Source organism: Macaca mulatta, chromosome 4, assembly GCF_049350105.2.
Source record: "Macaca mulatta isolate MMU2019108-1 chromosome 4, T2T-MMU8v2.0, whole genome shotgun sequence".
Lineage (NCBI taxonomy): Eukaryota > Metazoa > Chordata > Mammalia > Primates > Cercopithecidae > Macaca > Macaca mulatta.
This window is the reverse complement of record NC_133409.1, coordinates 44803653-44810954: the sequence shown is the minus strand read 5'-3', so window position 1 is coordinate 44810954 and position 7302 is coordinate 44803653.

Sequence of the window (7302 nt, the reverse complement as noted above, 5' to 3'; positions counted from 1 at the left end):
TCGGAGGGAAAAAATATTTTCAAGCAAATGGTCTGCTGGCAATCACTGCAGTTAAAGAACCTTCTCTCATAAGTGTTCATGCGACAAGAGTAACAAGAAAAACAGATGATATCTACAAAAAGAGAAATTGTTTTTCATGCTTCTTCTGAAGAATTTTTGAATTGTAAACATTTTTGTTAAAAACAAAGTTACCTCTGGAACTCCTTTCATGCGACGTAAACAGTGCCGTCAATATTACTGTTTTCAAAAGCAAAGAGTAGGTCTCATGGAGTTTTAAAAACTGGGAAAAAAAATAAGTTAGATGACAAAAATTCACAAGTCCTATTTTGTGCCACTCTTTTTCAAAATGTTTTCCAATATAATATTTTATTAGACAAGAAAATAAACAAATATTAATAATTTATGAAGATAAAAATAAGACCTGACCAGGTGCAGTGGCTCACGCCTGTAATCCCAGCATTTTGGGAGGCCAAGGCGAGGAGATCACAAGATCAGGAGATCGAGATCATCCTGACTAACATGGGGAAACCCTGTCTCTACCAAAAATACAAAAACAAAATTAGCCAGGTGTGGTGGTGGGTGCTTGTAGTCCCAGCTACTCGGGAGGCTGAGGTAGGAAAATGGCTTGCGGTGATCTTGTCACTGCACTCCAGCCTGGGCAACAGAGCGAGCAACAGAGCGAGACTCCATCTCAAAAAAAAAAAAAAAAAAAAAAGACCTGTTTATACTTTACCTTCTTGTAGTTTAGAATTTGATATTGGAATATTGTGGGTCCAAATATTTTAGAAAACTTGAAGATTATCGAGATTTAAAATTAAAAAATTTTGTTTGCTTCTGTTGATATTACTTCTATTATGGTACTTACATATAAATGAATCAAGTTTTCTTCTTTTTCTATGTAGAAAAGTAATTTTAAAATTTTATTTTGAGACCAACCTGGGCCACAGAGCAAGGCCCCGTAACTATGATTTTTTAAACTTCTGTTTACTTATTTCTTAAAAATGTATAAGATTAAAAAGTGTGATTTTAAACATTGAAAAATTTGAAATTCCAAATAAATTAAGTAAACATATCTTATTTCTTTATTCCAAGTAAATTAAGTAAATATATTTTATTTATAAATCTCCAAAATAATAATATTTTGCATATTTTAAAAACCTTTGTTTCAGTGGTTTCTTATAGCATGACATTATTTCACAGTACCAAAAAACCTGAATGGGCCAAATTTGTTGATCAAGCAGACTAGCTCATTTGAAATGAGTCCTAAAGGCTTCAATATTCTATCCTCTGTAGCAACATAGAGTCATGCCTATTTAATTAGGTAAGCCAATGTATTTGCCAAACAATTAAGAACACAATTTAATTTGGGGTTTGGTAAACATCTAGGGATTCATTCTTTATGACCTCCACACTGAGTTTACTTTGTAAAGCAGTATAAAACTAATCACTTAGAACTATAAAATGTAAGACCTTTTTTAAAAAAAGATGTGTCTGGTCTTATGCATTACATGTACCTTCCATGTTGATGATGACTCTGTTTTACTGTCTTTCAAAACTACGGTTTGAGTGAATTAGCTAAATTACAGCAGCAATGGCCGGGAGTAACCGACAAGCCCCGAGTGGCCATGCGGAGGGAGGTGGAGGAGATGCTAGGCAACCCTTGCACACAGCTGTCAGCACGTCCCAGCCGTCACTAATCTGTAACCCACCTGCTGACCCAGTACTGGGATTTTCCTCAGGAGAAACAATCATCATGTGATTTGAATCAAACTATTTAAAATATGTGTTGTTTTAAACCAGGGAGAGAGCAGGAAACCAACCCACCACAAACAATCCACTGCACTAGACTCATTTTGAGACAAGATGTTTATGTAAACCCCCAGGTCAAGATGCTAACTCCTAGTGAATTAACCTGCGATGTCACCTAGCCCCTCATATTGATTAGTCATTATTTTTACCCAGCGAAATGAGAATATGGGTCCAGAGGCCATGCACTTTCATACCCTGAGAAAAAGTCAAGTGTCCTCTTATTCTCAAATGCTTCCCAGACTGCTATTAGCATCAGAGCATTGTGAAAAAGAGATGTTTTCAAATGACAACTGAAATGGACATTTCAAATTGGCTCATGTCTCTGAACCAGATGACAGAGTTAGAACAACAATCCGTGAAGGTGCATTTTGAATTTAAGTGCCAGATAGCTTGAAAATGCTATTAGATAGTTAAACACCACAAGTATAGATTCTAATATACCATCCTGAATGAATGGACATATTTTATTTCTTTGGTTTTTTCTACTGAGTTTAAGACTGATGGGGTAGGTGAAAACAAGCCTTTCAGAAATAAAGACTAATATGTTTAGAGAAGAAAGTCTTCCAGTACCTTATTAACACATTGCCATATACCCCTAGATGATCAGTTTGTATTTTGAAGTGCTTGGTGTCACTCTTAAAGTTTTGCAACTCAACTTTAGAAATGTCACCTATTTTGCGTACTGATCATATATATTAATCTAGTATACTTCCAAGGAAACTTAATGCTATCCAAAAAAGAGGGTTTAAATGTTTGGCTTTACTTTCAAACATGGTTTGGTTAGGCTATAGCAAACATAATCTAGGATACAGAATGTGTCCTATAGTACCATACCATTATACCTTCATGTAGCATCATTATCAGATCTATGAGCAATTCCTCATCGTCTACAGTCATACACATAGAGCTGGCACCTACAGGGCTATGGGCTTTATATTTCTACATACACACACTGGAATGTAAATATTACCTGTATTTGTGTGTACAGAAATTCCTCATTCACCCAAATTGTCTTTGTGAAACAGGCTTGTCTATTTAAAATAGAGTCAAGAGCCCAAACATATGCCACTAGACAGCAAGTTACATAAGTTTAGGGACTTTGCCTTACTGTCCATTGCTGTATTTTTTTAACCCAGAATAGTGTCTGGTATGTGATAGGAAATTGCCAAATATTTGTTTAATGAATGACTGTTATATTGCACATGCACAAAAGGTCATGCAATTTGCTCAGAGGAGAGTTCCCCAGGCCCAAATCTGGAGACTGCTTGTCTTATGCAAGATTCTAACAAGTTTAGTTATCTTGTTTCCTAGGCCACCAAAAATAAAAAGCAGCAAATTACAGGGACATGGGGGAGTACTGCTAGAATCAGGCATACTCAACATAATGAAAAATGCAAGCTAACATTCTATAAACTGGAAAAGAGAGAAAAACTATAAAATTTAGCTACAAGTCCTCAAAGAAAACACAAAAAAGTTTGTTTATATAACATTTGATTACCTCAGTGTTCCAGTATACATATAATGTCTGTATATTTCCAAACAAAACTTCTGTTTACTTTTGACATGCTTCTCAATGTTCTATAAATGGAATCATATTGTACAAAGTCTTCTGAGACTGGTTTTTATTATTCAAAATTATCTTTGAGATCAGTCTGTTTTGATGTGTCTACTTTGTTCTTTTTTTCTACTTATAGACCATCATTTATCCATTCAAATACTGATACACATTTAGATTATTTCCAAATCCTTGCTATTTCAACCAATGTTTCAATGAACATTCCTAAATATACATGCTGCATGTATGTGGTACAAGCACTATATATGGACACACCTGTATATGAATGTACCTATATATGGTGCAACAGATTCTCTAAGGTTTCTACTCACAAGTGGAATGGCTGGATTATAGAAAGTGCACATCTTCAGCTTTCCTAGGTATTACCAGGTTAATTCTCTAAATGGTTGTACAACTTTTTACACTCATACTAGTAATAGAGTTTTAATTCCACATTCTTGTCAAATTTTTTTAAATATCCAATTTTTAATTTTATCCATTTTGTGGGTATGGCATAGCATCTCATTGTGGTTTTTTTAATTTTCCAGGTTGTTAGTGAGATTGGACATCTCTTTGTATACATATTAGCCACTTTCTTTTCTCTTTGTGACAGGCCTCTTGATGTATGTTGAGTACTTTTATATTGAGTAGTTAAGCTCACTTTTATTGATATATAGGAGGTCTTTATTGCATATTAATCCTTGGTGATTAATATTGTTTTCCTAAACTGTGCCCTTTCTTTTCACATTTTATGATAACATTTCTAAACAGGAGGTTTTAGTTTTTCTAAAATACAATTTATCATATGCATACCTTCATGGTATACAACTTTTGTGTCCTGTTTAAGAAATCATTATTTACTTAAGGCTGGGCGCGATGGCTCATGCCTGTAATCCCATTACTTTGGGAGGCCGAGGCAGGCAGATCACGAGGTCAGGAGATCGAGACCATCCTGGCTAACACGGTGAAATCCCGTCTCCACTAAAAGTACAAAAAATTAGCCGGGAGTGGTGGCGGGCACCTGGTGTCCCAGCTACTTGGGAGGCTGAGGCAGGAGAATGGCGTGAACCCAGGAGGCAGAGGTTGCAGTGAGCCGAGATCACACCACTGCACTCCAGCCTGGGCGACAGAGCAAGATTGTCTCAAAAAAAAAAAAAAAAGAAAGAAAGAAAGAAAAGAAAAAAAAGAAAGAAAACATTGCTTACTTAAGTCATTAGATAATTTTTTTCTTCTAAATATTTTAGAGTTTTGCCTTTTACATTTAAGACACTGGCCCATCTACAATTGATTTTTATATATTGTATTAAAGAGACTTCACAGGGTTTTTTAAAAATAAACTTTTATTTTAGAATAGTTTTAAATTTATAGGGAGGCAACAAAGATAGTACAGAGAGTTCTCATATATCCCGTACGTGGTTCCTCTATTTCCAAAATCTTCAATTAGTATGATACTTTTGCCACAATAAAAGAACCAATATTTGTATTTATTAACTAAAGTCAACATATGGTTCAGATTTATTTAGTTTTTATCTAGTATCCTTTTTCTGTTTCACAATTACATACAGGATGGCACATTACATTTAGCCTCATGTTTCCTTAGGCTTCTCTCGATTCTAACAGGTTTTCAGACTTTCCTTGCTATTGATTATCTTGACCGTTTTAGGGGTGATGGTAAGATGTTTTGTAGAATATCCCTTGATTTGAATTGGTATAATGTTTTAGTTCCGATTAGTCCAAAGTTGTGGGGTTTGGAAAAGGAAGCCACAGAGGTAAAGTGCCATTCTCATTACATCATACTATGAGTACATCCTATCAATATGACTTACCACTGTTGATAATTTTGATCACCTGGCTGAGGAAGTGCTTGTCAGTTTTCTCCACTATGAAGTTACTCTTTTTCTTCTTTCCATACTGTACTCATTGGAAGAAAGTCACTATATGCAGCCCACACTTAAATGGTAGAAATTATGCTCCATCTCCTTGATAGAGAAGTGGCTACATAAATTATTTAAAATTCTCCTGCATGGAAGAGGAAACTATTCTCTCCCATTGATGTATTTATTCAATATTTATTTATATCAGCACGGATTCATGGACATTTTTATTTTATATTTTGGGTCAACTGTTTCTTCATTTTGCTCAAATTATTGTATATTTGACCACTGGGAGTTCTTTCAGTGAGTTGCGGTTTGGTGTCTGTCATTAATTTCTGAAAGTTCTCTGCCATTTTTACTTCAGATATTTCTTCTGTTTCATTCTCACTTTGTTCTCTTTCATATATTACAATTGTACTTATGCTGCACCTTTTGATAGTGTCCCACAGTTCTTGAAGGTTCTATTTTTTCTGTTTTGTTTTGTTTTTCCCTTATTTCTTCTCCTTGCATTTCAGTCTGAGAAGTTTCTGTTAACCTATCTTCAAGCTTATTTATTTGCTCCTTGGTCATATGTTGCATTTCCCTTTGATTCTTTCTTATAATTTCCATCTGTCTGCTTATGTTATCTATCTGTTATTGCAGGGTGTGGGGGAAGAGGAAAGTTCTGTAAGTTTCTCATAAAGACTCAATCTTTTAGTGGGCTTGTGACCCAGTGCTGTGGCCTTCACAAGTATTTCTGTCCCTCCTCCAGTGCTATAGCTTCCCTCACATCAACCTCTTTCTTCTCTGGATGCAATGTTCCCAATCCATGTCCTTGAAGCAATGCCCCTTGTTGACCACATCATATTTTGTTGTTGTTGTTTTAAGATTTGTTTTTTATCTTAGATGAGGGGTGTCCAATATTTTGGCTTCCCTGGGCCACATTGGAAGAAGAATTGTTTTGAGCCCCACATAAAATATACTAACACTAACGATAACTGATGAGCTGAAAAAGATCACAAAAATATCTCATAATGTTTAAAGAAAGTTTGTAAATTGGTGTTGGGCTGCATTCAAAGCCGTCCTGTGCCGCATGTGGCCCACAGGTCACAAGTTGGACAAGCAGGGATAGGTGTGAGGAAAACTTCCTTATTTGGGATAAGATTTCAAAATTGTGCTCTAGAAAATTCCTCTCACCTGGAGAGCAAGCCTTTGGTATGAAGAATGCTCTGGGTATGTTTTAGAATAGACACTCTTTCCCTCTTTCTGCTAGTGCCATAAAGGGATCTTTCTTGGATCATCACTGTGAGAACTGTATGTACATTGTCATACAACAGATCTCTAGAACTTTTTTATCTTGCAAAAGTAAAATTCTTTATCAGTTAAACAGTTTCCCCTTTCTCCCTACCAACAGCCCCTGGCAACTACCATTTTACTTTCTGCTTCTAACAATTTGAATATTTTAGATACCTCATTTAAGTGGAATTATGCACTATTTATCTTTTTATGACTGGTGTATATCACTTATAATGTTCTAAAGATTCATTCATGTTATAGCATATGACAGAACTTTTTAAAAGCTGAATAATATCCCATTGCATGTATATAATACATTCACTTTATCCATTCATCTGTCATTGATGTCATTAGTTTGCTTTTGCCTCTTGGATATTGAGAATAAAGGTGCAATGTACACGGTGTGCAAATATCACTTCCAGATCCTGTTTTCAATTCTTTTGGCTATAGATTTAGAAGTGGGATTGTTTGATCATATGATACGATGATTTTTAATTTTTCGAGAAACCTCCATATTGTTTCCCATTGCAGCTCTACTATTTTACATTTTCACTAACAATGCACAAGGATTCCAATTTCTTCATATCCTCTGTAACACTTGTCATTAACCATTTGTTTGATAGTAACCTTGTAACAGGTGTGAAGTGATATCTCACTGTGGTTTTGAGTTGCATTTCTCTGGTGATTAATAATGTTAAGCATTTTTTCATCTTCTTGTTGGACATCTTTTTCAAAATTTTAAATTATTGTTTTTAAGTGTTTATGGGTGCATAGTAGGTGTATATATCT